The following is a 16,655-nucleotide window of genomic DNA, read 5'->3' on the forward strand; positions in this document are numbered from 1 at the left end:
TGAAGTAGAAGTTAAGAATGCATAGGGAAATTTCGGTATTCTATTAGGAAAGAACTGTCTTCCAATACAGGAGGCAGACCAGAGAAAGTGAGTGGTTTCTACAGGGAAGATTAGGAGGATAGCTACTCTTGGTGGATGCAGAACCTGTGAGTTTATCTTCTGACTTTCATTGTTCCCTTTCTCCAGAACATCCAATTAAACAGACAAAAAAAAAAAAAAAAAAAAAAACTTTAAGAAAACACCTCTTCCTTCACCAGTGCCCAGAAGGACCAGCTCAAACAGCCATTTGTCTTTCTGTCTTTCTCTGACGCTGTCTTAGTTCTTCATATTTGAGCTATTGGAGGAAGAGAGAAAAGCAATAAATTAAGAAAAGCAAATGAGTTTTCTGTGATTAATGTTTGGGGATGGGGGAGAAGGAGGGAACAGGGTGTCCACTAAGAAGGAAAGTTAAGAAATACTGATTCGTGAATTGAAATTTTATTTAATCCTATGTACCTATCTAGGATGACATTTTAATGACTGATGCAAATTCCAATAATGCTTTTCTGAGATATTTTTCTCAAATTAGAAACAGGCAAAAGGATCTTATGCTACTGTCAGGACCTACTTTTACATTTAGCTCAGTCTTGTGGAGGTTGTATATTTGCCATAAAATATAAGTGAGCAGAACAAAAGACTGTCCCTGAGATGTAAAAATTGCAAGATTAGGCTGTGACATCAAGATGGTTCTATGTGAATTCAAAGGCTGTATTTCTTTTGATACAAGGTATATCTGCTAGGGGAAGTCATCAGGGTGTTGTATGTACTCTCTGAGAGTTTTATTCTTGAGAACACAGAACTAGAGCCAAGTAGTAGGAATTAGCAACAGGCACATGTTTATAATTATTGATGGCTAAACAAATGGAAACATTGAAAGTTGTCTCAGAATGGAATAGGTCATCTTATATTTTGGAGTTCTCCATTATACTGTACAATGGCCAGGGATTAAATATTTGTGTTGGGATTTGAACTAGATGACTTCTGAGAGACTGAATATGCAAACAGACAATGGCCAGGCCATGTATAAAAAATTGAACTCTAATTCACAGCCTGAAGCAACCAGCCCAAGAAATGAAGACATTATCTATAATGATGAGCTCAGGAAGGAAGCCTGCTATCTGTAAGTCAGATTTGTAAGAAGTCAGACCCCTGTATTAAGCAATAATAACTCCTATAATAATCAACAAGTCCCAACAGCTGGGACTTGATTAGTAACTGACAACCTCCCTAAATTTTGTCTCCTCTTCCAACTTTGGACCAACTGGAGAAAGCTCACTATGTACCCCTAACTAATCATGTAGAATACTTACAACTTTCCCATGCCAACAGCCTCCAGTAGGGCATATACGAAAGTCTCTTTTTTCTATTAAAAAGCTTTCCTACTCTGACTGCCTTTGGGTCTTTGCCAAAACACAAGTGATGATGGATGACTCCCTTGCTATAGGAAGCTCTGAGAGATAGCTTTTGCTTGTTCTCATTTGGGTGGTTTTCATTTGTTTTCACACTTCTAGTGATTTTCTGAGTTAGATTCTAAAACTCTAAGTAAAGGGAATCCTAATGACAAATCAATATACCACTTGCCCTTTCAAACTTCTCAGTATTGTCATTAAGTCACTATTTTCAGGTTTTCATGCTCACAGCCATGGTGGCACTGGTGGCAGTGGGAAGAGCCCAGGTCTGGGGTGAATGCCTGGGTGTGGCTTTTGGCTTGAACACTTCCTGTCTGTGTGACTCCGACCATGCCTCCAAGACTCTCTTCCCATTGCTAAAATGGCAGCAGGACTGCCTCATAGTGTTGCTTTTTAGATGATATCAAATGTAATGTATGGAAGAATATAAGTCAGTGCTTAAAAAGCTTTAAAAAATTGTATTTGGGGTGCCTGGGTGGCTCCATCAGTTAAGCGTCTGACTCTTGATTTTGGCTCAGGTCATGAACTCACAGTTCCTGAGTTCAAGCCCCACCTTGGGCTCAGTGCTTACAGCCTGGAGCTTGCCTAGGATCCTCTGTCTCTCTCTGTCTCTGCCCCTCCCCTGCTCACTTGGTCTGTCTCTTTCAAAATAAATTTAAAAAATTGTGGTTGTTTTCAGTTTCACAGAACACATACTCACATAGCATTTCCATACACCAGTTACTATTCTAAGTACTTGACAAATAATAACTCAGTTTTTAAAACATCCCTATGTAGTTTGTATTAATATAATTTTCATTTTAAAGGTGAGGGAACTGAAGCTTGGAGCGATGAAGGAACTTTCCAAAAGTGACACAAGTGGTGAGTGTTTTGTGCTAGACTAGGGATACAGTTTTCTCTTTGTTCTTCTCATACCTTGTTCATTATAAGTTCTCAGATTATTAATGGAATACATACCTTACCTCCACCACTTTCTTTTTATTTAGGCACAGTTTTGGCCCAGATTCTACCAACCTCTCACTTAGATAGCCACCACATTCTAAGTTGCACTCCTCATTTATAGTCTCTTTCATCAGATGACAATAAAAATAAGATTTTTTAGTTTCATTATAGGTAACTTATCAGATACTCCCCAATACTACTCAATTGCCCTTGTTATCAAATTCTAAAACGTGTGCCCCTAAAGCATTTAATAATTATAACTAAAAATGAATTGTGTGTGAATTATGTGCTAGGCTTTGTGCTAAGCACATTATATGGATGAACTCATTTAATATCCACTGAGTAGGTGCTATTATGAGTCCCATGTTTCAGATGAGGAAATTGAGACTGAGAGAGTCCAGATGGTGAAATACTGGCCAGTAGATTTAGGATGAGTCTATAAAATTTCAAGAGTCCAGGCTCCTCACTTCTATGTCCTTTTTCCCTCATTGCCATTTACTCTTCTCTTGGTTAATTTTGTGTAAAGTTACTTATTTTATTTCCCATTCCACTCTTTTAAGGCTGGTTGGGATGTATTATGTTTCGTTCTTGAGTTCCTCCTTCTCAATCCCTTTTCCCTCTTCTCACTCAAATAAAATCCTTGACCTCCAAAATGTGGCTCTTATCTCAGCTGTCTTGTGAATGAATTCTTCCCAGGGTAATGCTTCATGTGTATGTTCAGTGTTGCTTTGATGCATTCTTTTCCAGTGTTTTGTCATTTAATGTACATCTGATCCTTCTGTAGGCATTCTGTTTATTTTCTTTGGTTACTCTTCTCATTAATCTGTACCAGATAGAAAATAGTAGGAACAACAGGAAAACCTTTGTCAAGCAGGGGAATATTTTCATGGGTCCTTGTAGTTCTGAATTCTACATTCTAAATTCATACGTATTCCTGATAGTCAACAATTGAAATATTTGTATAACAGATGATGTGAAAGCACTGTCATTAATTTCTACTAATTCTTTTCCCTGTGTGAGAGGAAAAAAAAAGTTGGCTTCCTTTTTGACTAGGTTCATGTCTTTATCTTTTTTGTTGCCTGTACTTTGGTACTTGACTAGGAAAAGAGTACACCATTATATACTCTGGCAATCATAGCCCATTCCTTTTATTTTGCCTTTGCCTTTCCCATATATTCTAATCACAGTGTTTAAATAAGCTGCATAGAGTCACATTTATTTATACACAGCCTCATGCTCACCTAAATATGCCATTTATTGATATATAGTTCTATAAAAACAGAACTGCTGTCACGGATCCAAGGATGCGCAGTCATTGGATGAAGGAGGAAGTGGCCAGTAAGATGACAAGATGCATGGTTTAGTAAAGGAAAGAGAGTTAGAGCAGGTCCAAAGGAGCCTACTTTTTTCTCTCCCTTCTCTTAGCATCGAGTCCTCCTTTGGCCCCCACATTTTTGTTTCAACTTAATATCAACTTCATTCTAGTCTGTTTTGTATCAAAATTTTCTGTATATCTCTCTCTCTTATGGTTTTCTAGGTATATGCTGTCCAATATGATGGCCACTAGCCACATGTGACCACTGAGCACTTGGAATTTGGCTTATTAAACTGAATATACTGGAAGCCTAAAGCACGTTCCAAATTTTGGAAAGTTGATAAGAAAAAAAGAGTATAAAATATCTCATTAATTTTTATTTTGAGCATGTTGATAATATTTTTGATATGTGTAGTTTAAAAATATATTATTCAAAATTTTACCTATTTCTATTTACTTTTTAAATATAGCTGCTAGAAATATTAAAACTACACATTTACTCTTAAGGACACTTTAAACTCTTTTGGAAAGGATTTTGAGGACCTTCCAGAGCATATGTTCAGTGGACAGAGTGACACCATCATTAAGACCATCCCTTTAATTAAAAAAAAAAAAAAGAGTCCACATTTGCTTTCACTTGTGGCTGTCATTATATTTTGATTGGATAGAGCCATTACAGATGGCAGTGACTGTATAATTTTCAAACACATAAAATGTCACATCGTATTTTCAGGCAGTTGAAGATAAATATTTGTTGAAATTGAGAAAGTAGATTGGGAGCTTGGTGAAAATAAATGAGTGAATGGGTGATAAGTAACTCAAAGGGTTTGGTTAATTCACAGAGCTAAAATGTCCTGCCAGACACTCAAAAATGTAGGTATTATTAGATACAGTGAAAACAAGGAGGCAGGAACCTCATTACAAACAAATGCATGTGATGATGAAGGCATTCTTAAGACAGTCAGTAAACATTTATTGAGGCCCTATCAGATGCCAGGTCCTGTTTAAGCAACGGAGATACAAAAATGATTCTGCTAGTGTACTGTATCCACGCTCCAGGAGCTAGAGCGAAGGCAGAAATGCATACAATAAGTTATCATCCAGTGTGGTACTTAGAGCAGATGACATTTGCCATAATGCCATATACAGAATACAATGGAGTAAGTGAACCAACGTTTAGAAAAACCTAGGGCAGCCAAATGGCAATGAGATGGGAGTTTAATCATGTGATTGGGAAATGAGACCCCTACAGAGGTTGTCCTGAAGTTCTTATCATTTGTTTTGCTTGGAATATTTCCATGGGCAACAGGCTTAAACAGAAGGGAGTTCTGGAAGTATTATCTGTGAGAGTTTGTAACTGTTTATCAGTCGCACTTCTGGCAACAGAAAATGTGTTAAGTGTGGGTGACTGTGCATTTGAAGCATTGGCTGAACTGCTCACTGCCTAACAACAGCAAAACAAGTACCTCTAAGATATACCAGGCATTCCCTCTGCATGCTTTGTGTGGGTTTGTGTGTTTTTGTTCGGGAGAAGAACCAATTTTCAAGTTAAAGCAGGCTCACCAGCATGTTCTGGGTGATGGCTAGGCATGTAGGTAACCATAGTTACTGCACCCCTGTTGTATTTCCCAGCCCCCAAGGTGATGTCCTCAATTGTGTACCAGGCAACAACTGTACCATTATCTCATTTGGTTTTGTGCCCTTTCTAAATGTAACCTTTCCTTCGGTAACATTTCCAAACTTGTTCATGTGATACTCATTAAAGTCACACGGCTAACATTTCTCCCTACTTCATTTGTGAAAACTAGATAGAGAAAATCACTTTGCCTTCTTTCAGAAGAGATATAAAACCAACATCTGGACCACTTGTGGCTATTGAAGAGGCTCTGTGGTCTCCTGCTAGGGTGCTAGCCATCTGTGGTCTCATGTTATTGGCTGCACTCTCCTGGCAAATCAAAACATTGCCTAAATTATGCTCACACAGAGTTTTTCTTTGAACTCACAGTTCTGAATTCTATAAAAATGATACGATTATCCCCATTTAACAAAAGAAGAAATGGAGATCCAGAGACATGAAATACTGGCCCGTTTTTGCCCAGATGAGTTGTAAATTTCTAATTTGATCTCAGAATTTGGGATATTAAAGCTAATGCCTTCCTCCTATACCATGCAGCCACTTGCTAATTGAGGGTGTAGGAGGGCTTGTTAGATTAAATCTTGACTTATGTCAACTATGACATTCATTTTCTTAGTGACTGAGTATGTCACTTAGCTTTCCACATGCCTTCAAAAGGAGAAAACAAGTTGCTCCTTTTGGTGAAGAATGCAACATTTAAAATAATTTACGATATTTAAAAAATTTTTTATTTTACACAGTGTAAAGGGGAGAGGGGCAGAGGGGCAGGGGGGTGGAGGGGCAAAGGGTCAGAGGGAGAGAGAGAGAGAGAGAGAGAGAGACAGAGAGAATCTCAAGCAGGCTCCCAACGTGGGGCTGGATCCCACAACCCAGGGATCATGACCTGAGCTGAAATCAAGTATCTGATGCTCAACCAACTGAGCCACCCAGATGCCCCAATAACTTCCTATGTTTTAGAATAGAGAATGTAATGACTAGAATATGTCCCTGAAAAAACTCAGATCTTTTTCTTTATAAGAAAACACACAAGATACATCCTGCTATTTTAAATCTACTTAAGATAGAATCTATATAAGATAGAGATTGAACCCGGGAAGATGGTGGCATAGGAGGACGCTGGGCTCACTTCATCCTGCCGATTGCTTAGATTCCACCCACATTGGCCTAAATAACCCAGAAAACCACCAGAAGACTAGCAGAACAGACTCTCCAGAGCCAAGCGTAGACAAGAGCCCATGGAAGAGGGTAGGAAGGGAGGAGAGGCGATGCATGATGCATGGACTGGCAGGAGGGAGCCGGGTGGTGGAGGGGCAGCCTGCCAGGCAAGGCAGAGCCCCCAAAGTCTGGCTTGCAGAAGTGGAGGGACCGGACTCCATGAATTCTGACAGCCAGCGGGACTTAACATCTGGAATGTTAAAAGTCAACAGCTCTGCTCTTGGAGAGCAGGGAGGGCAAGAGGATGCCAGGAGGGAGAGTTGTTGAGCCCCAGAAGACAGAGCTCAGCTCAGCGGGGGGAACAAAGGCTCTGGCAAGTTCCATCTCCCTCTCCCATCCCCTAGCTGAAATTCCAAAGAGAACCAGTTCTTGTCACCAAACTTGCTTGCACTGAGCAAACGCCCAATGCTATGTTCTGTGGATCCATCCCTCCGACGGGTCTGCCTCCTTCCTGGTGCCACAGGGCCCCTCCCTCAGGGGACCACTGATGGCAAAGCAAGCTAAGCCTACCCCTCCTGCCCCTGTGCACCTTGTGGATCCACCCTGGCTAATATGACAGATCCCATCGAAGCAGCACCACAAGCCTGGCAGTGTGCAAGTGCCCGGACAGGGGCCACACCACTCCACAGTGAGTCCTGACCCTGGGAGAGGGGAAGATAAGGTACACACCAGTCTGATTGTGGCCCCAGTAGTGAGCTGAGGGCAGACATTGGGTCTGACTGTGGCCCTGCCCACCAACACAAGTTACACCAGACAGCACAAGGGAAGTGCCCTGCAGTTTGGAGCTACCGCAGGGACTACCCAAAATGACAAAATGGAAGAATTCTCCTTGAAAGAAACTCCAGGAAGTAGCGACAGCTAATGAATTGATCAAAACTGATTTAAGCAATGTAATGCAACAAGAATTTAGTATAATAGTCATAAAATTGCTGGGCTTGAAAAAAGCATAGAGGACAGCAGAGACTCTATTGCTACAGAGATCAAGGGTCTAAGAAACAGTCAGGAGGAGCTAAAAAATGCTATAAATGAGGTGCGAAATAAAATGGAGGAGACCACAGCTCAGATTGAAGAGGCAGAGGGGAGAATAGGTGAATTGGAAGATAAAATTATGAAAAAAGAGGAAGCTGAGAAAAAGAGAGATAAAAAAATCCAGGAGTATAAGGGGAGAATTAGAGAACTAAGTGATGCAATCAAACGGAACAATATCCATATCATAGGAATTCCGGAAGAAGAAGAGAGAGAGAAAGGGGCTGAGGTGTACTTGAACAAATCATAGCTGAGAACTTCCCTGATCTGGGGAAGGAAAAAGGCATTGAAATCCAAGAGGCACAGAGAACTCCCTTCAGATGTAACTTGAATCAATCTTCTGCATGACATATCATAGTGAAACTGGCAAAATACAAGGATAAAGAGAAAATTCTGAAAGCAGCTAGGGATAAAGAGGCCCTAACTTACAAAGGTAGGCACATAAGAATGGTAGCAGACCTATCTACTGAAACTTGTCAGGCCAGAAAAAAAATGGCAGGAAATCTTCAATGTGATAAACAGAAAAAATATGCAGCCAAGAATCCTTTATCCAGCAAGTCTGTCATTTAAAATAGAAGGAGATATAAAGGTTTTCCCAAACAAACAAAAACTGAAGGAATTCATCACCAATAAACCAGCCCTACAAGAGATCCTAAGGGGGATTCTGTGAGTGAAATGTTGCAAGGACCACAAAGTACCAGAGACATCACTACAAGCATGAAAACTACAGACATCACAATGACTCTAAACCCATATCTTTCTATAATAACACTGAATGTAAATGGACTAAATGCTCCAACCAAAAGACATAGAGTATCATAATGGATAAAAAAAACCCAAGACCCATCTATTTGCTGTCTACAAGAGACTCATTTTAGACCTGAGGACACCTTCATATTGAAAGTGAGGGGATGGAGAACTATCTATCATGCTACTAGAAGTCAGAAGAAAGCTGGAGTAGCCATAATTATATCAGACAAACTAGACTTTAAATTAAAGGTTGTAACAAGAGATGAAGAAGGGTATTATATGATAATTACAGGGTCTACCCATCAGGAAGAGCTAACAATTATTAATGTCTATGTGCCAGATACGGGAGCCCCCAAATATAGAAAACAATCACAAAAATAAGCAATCTTATTGACAAGAATGTGGTCATTGCAGGGGACTTTAATACTCCACTTACAACAATAGATAGATCATCTAGACACAGGATCAATAAAGAAACAAGGGCCCTGAATGATACATTGGATCAGATGGACTTGACAGATATATTTAGAACTCTGCATCCCAAAGCAGCAGAATATACTTTCTTCTCGAGTGCACATGGAACATTCTCCAAGACAGATCACATACTGGGTCACAAAACAGCCCTTCATAAGTATAAAAGAATTGAGATCATACCATGCACACTTTCAGACCACAATGCTATAAATCTTGAAATCAACCATAGGAAAAAGTCGGGAAAACTTCCAAAAGCATGGAGGTTAAAGAACAACCTACTAAAGAATGAATGGGTCAACCAGGCAATTAGAGAAGAAATTAAAAAATATACAGAAACAAATGAAAATGAAAATACAAACATCCAAACATTTTGGGATGTGGCAAAGGCAGTCCTGAGAGGAAAATACATTGCAATCCAAGCCTATCTCAAGAAACAAGAAAAATCCCAAATATAAAATCTAACAGCACACCTAAAGGAAATAAAAGCAGAACAGCAAAGACACCTCAAACCCAGCAGAAGAAGAGAAATAATAAAGGTCAGAGCAGAAATAAACAATATGGAATCTAAAAAAAAAACTGTAGAGCAGATCAATGAAACCAAGAGTTGGTTTTTTGAAAAAAAAAAAAAAATTGATAAACCTCTATCCGGGCTTCTCAAAAAGAAAAGGAAGATGACCCAAATAGATAAAATCATGAATGAAAATGGAATTATTACAACCAATCCCTCAGAAATATAAGCAATTATCAGGGAATACTATGAAAAATTATATGCCAACAAACTGGACAACCTGGAAGAAATAGACAAATTCCTAAGCACCCACTCACTTCCAACACTCAAACAGAAAGAAATAGAAAACTTGAACAGACCCATAACCAGCGAAGAAATGGAATCAGTTATCAAAAATCTCCCAACAAATAAGAGGCCAGGACCAGATGGCTTCCCTGGGGAATTCTACCAGACATTTAAAGTGGAGATAATACCTACCCTTCTCAAGCTGTTCCAAAAAATAGAAAGGGAAGGGAAACTTCCAGACTCATTCTATGAAGCCAGCATTACTTTGATTCCCAAACCAGGCAGATACCCAGCAAAAAAAGAGAACTACAGGCCAATATCCCTGACGAATATGGATGCAAAAATTCTCAACAAGATACTAGCAAATCGAATTCAACAGCATATAAAAAGAATTATTCACCATGATCAAGTGGGATTCATTCCTGGGCTGTAGGACTGGTTCAACATTCGCAAATCAATCAACGTGATGCATCACATTAATAAAAGAAAAGATAAGAACCATATGATCCTGTCAATCGATGCAGAAAAAGCATTTGACAAAATTCAGCATCCTTTCTTAATAAAAACCCTTGAGAAAGTTGGGGTAGAAGGAACATACTTAAACATCATAAAAGCCATTTATGAAAAGCCCACAGGTACTATCATCCTTAATGGGGAAAAACTGAGATCTTTTTCCCTGAGATCAGGAACACGACAGGGATGTCCACTCTCCCCGCTGTTGTTTAACATAGTGTTGGAAGTTCTAGCATCAGCAATCAGACAACAAAAGGAAATCAAAGGTATCAAAATTCTCAAAGATGAAGTCAAGCTTTCACTTTTTGCAGATGACATGATACTATACATGGAAAACCCGATAGATTCCACCAAAAGTCTGCTAGAACTGATACATGAATTCAGCAAAGTCGCAGGATGCAAAATTAATGTACAGAAATCAGTTGCATTCTCATACACTAATAATGAAGCAACAGAAAGACAAATAAAGAAACTGATCCCATTCACAATTGCACCAAGAATCATAAAATACCTAGAAATAAACCTAACCAAAGATGTAAAAGATCTGTATGCTGAAAACTATAGAAAGCTTAAGAAGGAAATTGAAGAAGATGCAAAGAAATGGAAAAAACATTCCATGCTCATGGATTGGAAGAATAAATGTCAATACTACCCAAAGCAATCTACACATTCAATGCAATCCCAATCAAAATTGCACCAGCATTCTTCTCGAAACTAGAACAAACAATCCTAAAATTTGTATGGAACCACAAAAGGCCCCGAACAGCCAAAGGAATTTTGAAGAAGACCAGGGCGGGAGCCATCACAATCCCAGACTTTAGCCTCTACTACAAAACTGTAATCATCCATCAAGACAGCATGGTATTGGCACAAAAACAGACACATAGACCAATGGAATACAATAGAGACTCCAGAATTGGACCCACAAAAGTATGGCCAACTAATCTTTGACAAAGCAGGAAAGAACATCCAATGGAAAAAAGACAGTCTCTTTAACAAATGGTGCTGGGAGAACTGGACAGCAACATGCAGAAGGATGAAACTAGACCACTTTCTCACACCATTCACAAAAATAAACTCAAAATGGATAAAGGACCTGAATGTGAGACAGGAAACCATCAAAACCCTAGAGGAGAAAGCAGGAAAAAACCTCTCTGACCTCAGCCACAGCAATTTCTTACTTGACACATCTCCAAAGGCAAGGGAATTAAAAGCAAAAATGAACTATTGGGACCTTATGAAGATAAAAAAGCTTCTGCACAGCAAAGGAAACAATCAACAAAACTAAAAGGCAACTGACTGAATCGTAAAAGATATTTGCAAATGACATATCAGGCAAAGGGCTAGTATCCAAAATCTACAAAGAACTCACCAAACTCCACACCCAAAAAACAAATAATCCAGTGAAGAAATGGGCAGAAAACATGAATAGACACTTCTCTAAAGAAGACATCCGGATAGCCAACAGGCACATGAAAAGATGCTCAATGTCCTTCCTCATCAGGGAAATACAAATCAAAACCACGCTCAGATACCACCTCATGCCAGTCAGAGTGCCTAAAATGAACAAATCAGGAGACTATAGATAGTAGAGATGATGTGGAGAAACGGGGACCCTCTTGCCCTGTTGGTGGGAATGCAAACTGGTACAGCCACTCTGGAAAACAGTGTGGAAGTTACTCAAAACACTCAAAACCGATTTACCCTATGACCCAGCAATAGCACTGCTAGGAATTTACCCAAGGGATACAGGAGTGCTGATTCATAGGGGCACTTGTACCCCAATGTTTATAGCAGCACATTCAACAATATCCAAATTATGGAAAGAGCCTGAATGTCCACCAACTGATGAATGGATAAAGAAATTGTGGTTTATATACACAATGGAATACTATGTGGCAATGAGAAAGAATGAAATATGGCCTTTTGTAGCAACATGGATGGAACTAGAGAGTGTTATGCTAAGTGAAATAAGTCATGCAGAGAAAGATACCATATGTTTTCACTCTTAAGTGAATCCTGAGAAACTTAAGACCACGGGGGAGGGGAGGGAAGGAAGGAAGGAAGGAAAAAAAGTTAGAGAGAGAGGGAGCCAAACCATAAGAGACTCTTAAAAACTGAGAACAAAGTGAGGGTTGGTGGGAGTGGGAGGGAGGGGAAAGTGGGTGATTGGCATTGAGGAGGGCACCTGTTGGGATGAGCACTGGGTATTGTATGGAAACCAATTTGACAATAAATTTCATATTAAAAAGATACACACGTACACACACACACAAAATAATCTATATACGACAGAAACTTACATAGCAGGATGTTTTTAAATATTTATATATTTTTGAGAGAGAGAGAGAGAGAGAGCGTGAGCAAGGGGGGGAGGGGCAGAGAAAGAGGGATACAGAACATCTGAAGCAGGCTCTGTGCTGAGTGGAGAGCCCAATGTGGTGCTCCAACTCACGGACTGTCGGATCATGACCTAAGCCAAAGTTGGTTGCTTAACCAACTGAGCCTCCCAGGTGCTCTGTATAGCAGGTTTTTTTTTTTTTTTAAACTAAAATCTTTTAAGCATACCCACACGAATTATTCTGAAGTAGTATACCAAGCACATCTGATTTCTCTAGAGAGGAAACTGTAAAACCTCCACAGAATTCTCATTCACCTTAAATGAGAATGGCTCAAAATAGTGGACTCTTGCCTTTGGTACCTTTCTAGTTTTTATTTTAGCACCCCCATTCTAGCTAGAATTTCTGTCTCAAACAACTGATAACTATGTGTCACCAGCTTAATAGAAAACTATTGTGCAACTCAGATGTCATTAATTAATAAGAGTTTACAAGTAGAGTTTGCAATTAAATGAAATAATCCCTAGATGAATGATCTGGTCAAATAATTCATAATCACTTACTACATTTTTGTAAATGTTGGCTCTGAGATTATAAGCCCTTGGGAAACAAGGACATATACACCATGGATCCTGCCCTCAAGTGGGTCATTATGTTGTAGGTGGAGAAAGAAGTGAAAACAAATACTATATGGTAAACATAAAAGGCATAGCCAAGAGGAAGGATAATTTAATTATAATGGGAAGATTGCAGGGCACCTGGGTGGCTCAGTCAAGTTTAGGCTCTTGATTTTGGCTCAGGTCATTACCTCACAGTCGTGAAAGTGAGCCCCTTGTCAGGCTCTGCACTGAGTGAGCTTAAAGGCTGTTTGGGATTCTCTCTCTCCTCTCTCTCTCTGCCCCTCCCCCACTCATGCACACATTCTCTCTCTCTCTCTCAAAATAAATAAACATTAAAAAAAACAAAAAATATAATGGGGAGGTTGAGAGGATTCATCAGAGACTTCACAGAAATAATCTCTAAACCACATTTTGAAAGATTTGGGTAGGCTGGGTTTTTGTTTTTCCTCAAGTTTCCTCAGTGTTTTGGATTAACAAAAGGGATGACACAAAATATTTTTGTAATATTTGATTGGAATATTATATTGCAAAATTTGTTTCTATATTATTAATATATTTCATTATCACTTATTTGAGTTCATGTGACATATAGCATTCCAAAACAGGAATTAGCCTTAATTAGGCATTCCTGATGATGTTGCTGTTGAACTCAGCAAGATATCTCCAGATAACCTCTTAAGAAAAAGTAAATTTAATAGAAATACTACAATAAGAGTGAATACCACCTTGACAAGTCTTAGCAGTATCTCTGAAAGTGGAGTAGGAAGAAGATTTATGGGATGTTAAGGTCCGGTCTCACATTCTTCAAGAAAGAATCTTTTAAGATGGATCTGGTCGGGACCGGGAAACGTCTGTTTCCCGTCTGTGATATAATAGGCTTTATAAAAGATAGAAAGGCTGGGGCACCTGGGTGGCTCAGTCAGTTAAGTGTCCAACTCTTGGTATCAGTTCATGTTGTGATCTCGCATCATAGGATGGAGCCCTGCATTGGGCTGTACACTCAGTTTGGAGTCTGCTTGGGATTCTCTCCCTCTCCCTCTGGCCTTCCTCTGCTTGTGCTCTCTATCTCAAAATAAACATTTTTTAAAAAAAGAAAAGGCTAAAGGAAAATGCCCAAACTCACCAAATCATAAGAAAATATGCAGTTTATTCAGGAATTTATAGGAACTTCTTGATGTACCACAAATAAAAATAACTTCCAATAATGTCCCGAGAATATCTTGTAATTTCTCATCATTAGAAACTGGTGAAATCGGTCTGGTTTCACTTTTTTTTTTTCCTTTTGTCACCCAGGTGTTTCTTATTTTGTCCTGTTTGTACCTTGCTGCTTTAGTTTCAACATGGTCTGGTCGACATAGTCAGTCCTTGAATCAGGGCACATATTAATATTACAGGCAATTCTTAGGATATAATTGCTTAAAGATAAAATTTTCTTTCTTTTTCTTTTCTTTTTTTGCTTTATAAATAGTAGAGTTTTATACAAATATAAAGTTACACACCTTCAAAGCTATCGCTTCAATAAAGACACATTCAATTAAACAGCTTTAAAAATTTTTTAAAGTGTATAAATACATTCACAAAATAATATGTTGGTTAAAAGACTCCAACGAAGTTTATAGAAACTACAACAGAATTTATAGCCTTCTACAAGAGCTTGTAGATTGTTACATATATTGTTTTAAGAAATACCACTAATACAAATGCATGGTTTGTAATATCACCATTATAGCAAGGAAAAAAAAGATTCATCAAATAAAAAGCCTTTTAGGCATTTATTATCCCAACTATTTAAATGATTATTCTTACTATGACGTAAGAATAATACTCTTTTAGTGATAAAAAATAGATTTCATTAGGACAAGGACCACCGAAGAGCTTCCGGAAAGTTCCAAAGTAAGATCTGGCCATCCCTTTCAAAAAATAAATAGAACAGTAGCAATCTCTAGGTATCCCCTAAACATAAATTATGAAAATACCATTCCAAATTAGTTGGGCATTAAGTACATGACTTACTACGAATAAAAATAAGCAAAATTTACAAACTATTTAACCACTGGCTCAATTTGGGTTTTTACCTGTGAGTACCTAAAATAAGAAGTTTCATCACAAAGAATATATTAAGCTGTAAAATTACAATTATTTCTAACTTATGCATAAACCAACTTCTCACTCTTAATCATGGAAGCAAAACTTTCTTCTGACAATAATCTACAGAAATAATATGCATACACCTAGAGTTCTAAGACAGACTAAGAACATTCTGTATTCTGTGGATCAAAACACAAAGCTCTCCATTACATATGTACATGAGTGCACTTTCATTAATTTGGGTTATATGGACATTACATGACTATGTGCATGCATATGTAAACATGAACCAATTTTGACAAGGTTTTTAACAATACCACACTTTCAAGTCCCAATGCTAGAAAGAAAATAAAAACTTAACATGAAAACTACCTTTTCACTTTTTTTAATGTTGATTTCTTTCCTTAAAAAAAATTTTTTTTAACGTGTAGTTATTGTTGAGAGACAGAGAGAGACAGAGCATGAGCATGGGAGGGGCAGAGAGAGGGGGAGACACAGAATCCAAAGCAGGCTCCAGGCTCTGAGCTGTCAGCACAGAGCCTGATACGGGGCTTGAACTCACAAACCGCGAGACCATGACCTGAGCCGAAGTTGGATGCCCAACCGACTGAGCCACCCAGGTGCCCCAATGTTGATTTATTTCTGAGAGAGAGAGAAAGAGAGAGAGTGTGAATAGGGGGTGGGGGTGGGGGGTAGAAAGTGAGGAAGACACAGAATCCAAAGCAGGCTCCAGGCTCTGAGCTGTCAGCACAGAGCCCAATGTGGGGCTCAAACTCACAGACTGTGAGGTCATGACCTGAGCTGAAGTCCCTCGCTTAACTGACCGAGTCACCCAGGCGACCCACCTTTCCACTTTTTAAAGTAAAATTTAAACTGGAAAAACAACCTCAGCACTCCTCTTTGCAACATGTACTGAGTTCTAAAATTTTCAGAGTCAAGAATCTCTTTAGTTTGCTGGCAGTGTAACAGAACACTGGACCTTTCTCTCACTCTCTTCAGGAAGTCTGATCATCTCCAGTGTTATGTCTTAAAAACTGCTTTCTGAGATAAGATGGTTAAATTCTTTCTGCTGCCTGCTCTGCACCTGATGTGCATACAGGTTGGCACCTTGTAGCACCACGCCCATGATAACCACCAACAACCATTTCACTCTGCAGAATATCACCCACAGCAATGGACAGGCAGTAAGTCCTAACCAGAAGATTCTTGACTCAGGAGTAACAATTTTACTCTTGTGAAGATGCCTTCCTGAACTCAAACACCCAATGGCTTTTTCCATGTTCATTGATGTGCTTCTACCAACGTAGACCAACCATGAGTTTACTGTGACATTCTTGACTGCCCAAAAGTCACATGAAAACAAGAAGATCATTGTCACCAAACAGGTGATAAAGCTGCTGCTGAACAATTCATAGAGAAGATAGACTACAGTTGCACTGACTTGAAAAAATAAATGAAAAAAATGATGTCACTGTGTGTCTGATTCTGGACTTCCT

At 38.9% G+C, this 16,655-nt stretch overlaps 1 pseudogene; it reads right to left on the reverse strand.

The window, feature by feature from the left end:
* Positions 1-16,154: 16,154 nt before the first annotated feature.
* On the reverse strand, positions 16,155-16,655 carry LOC123591795 (annotated as a pseudogene).

The sequence above is a fragment of the Leopardus geoffroyi genome, chromosome B4 (genome assembly GCF_018350155.1).
Source record: "Leopardus geoffroyi isolate Oge1 chromosome B4, O.geoffroyi_Oge1_pat1.0, whole genome shotgun sequence".
NCBI lineage: Eukaryota > Metazoa > Chordata > Mammalia > Carnivora > Felidae > Leopardus > Leopardus geoffroyi.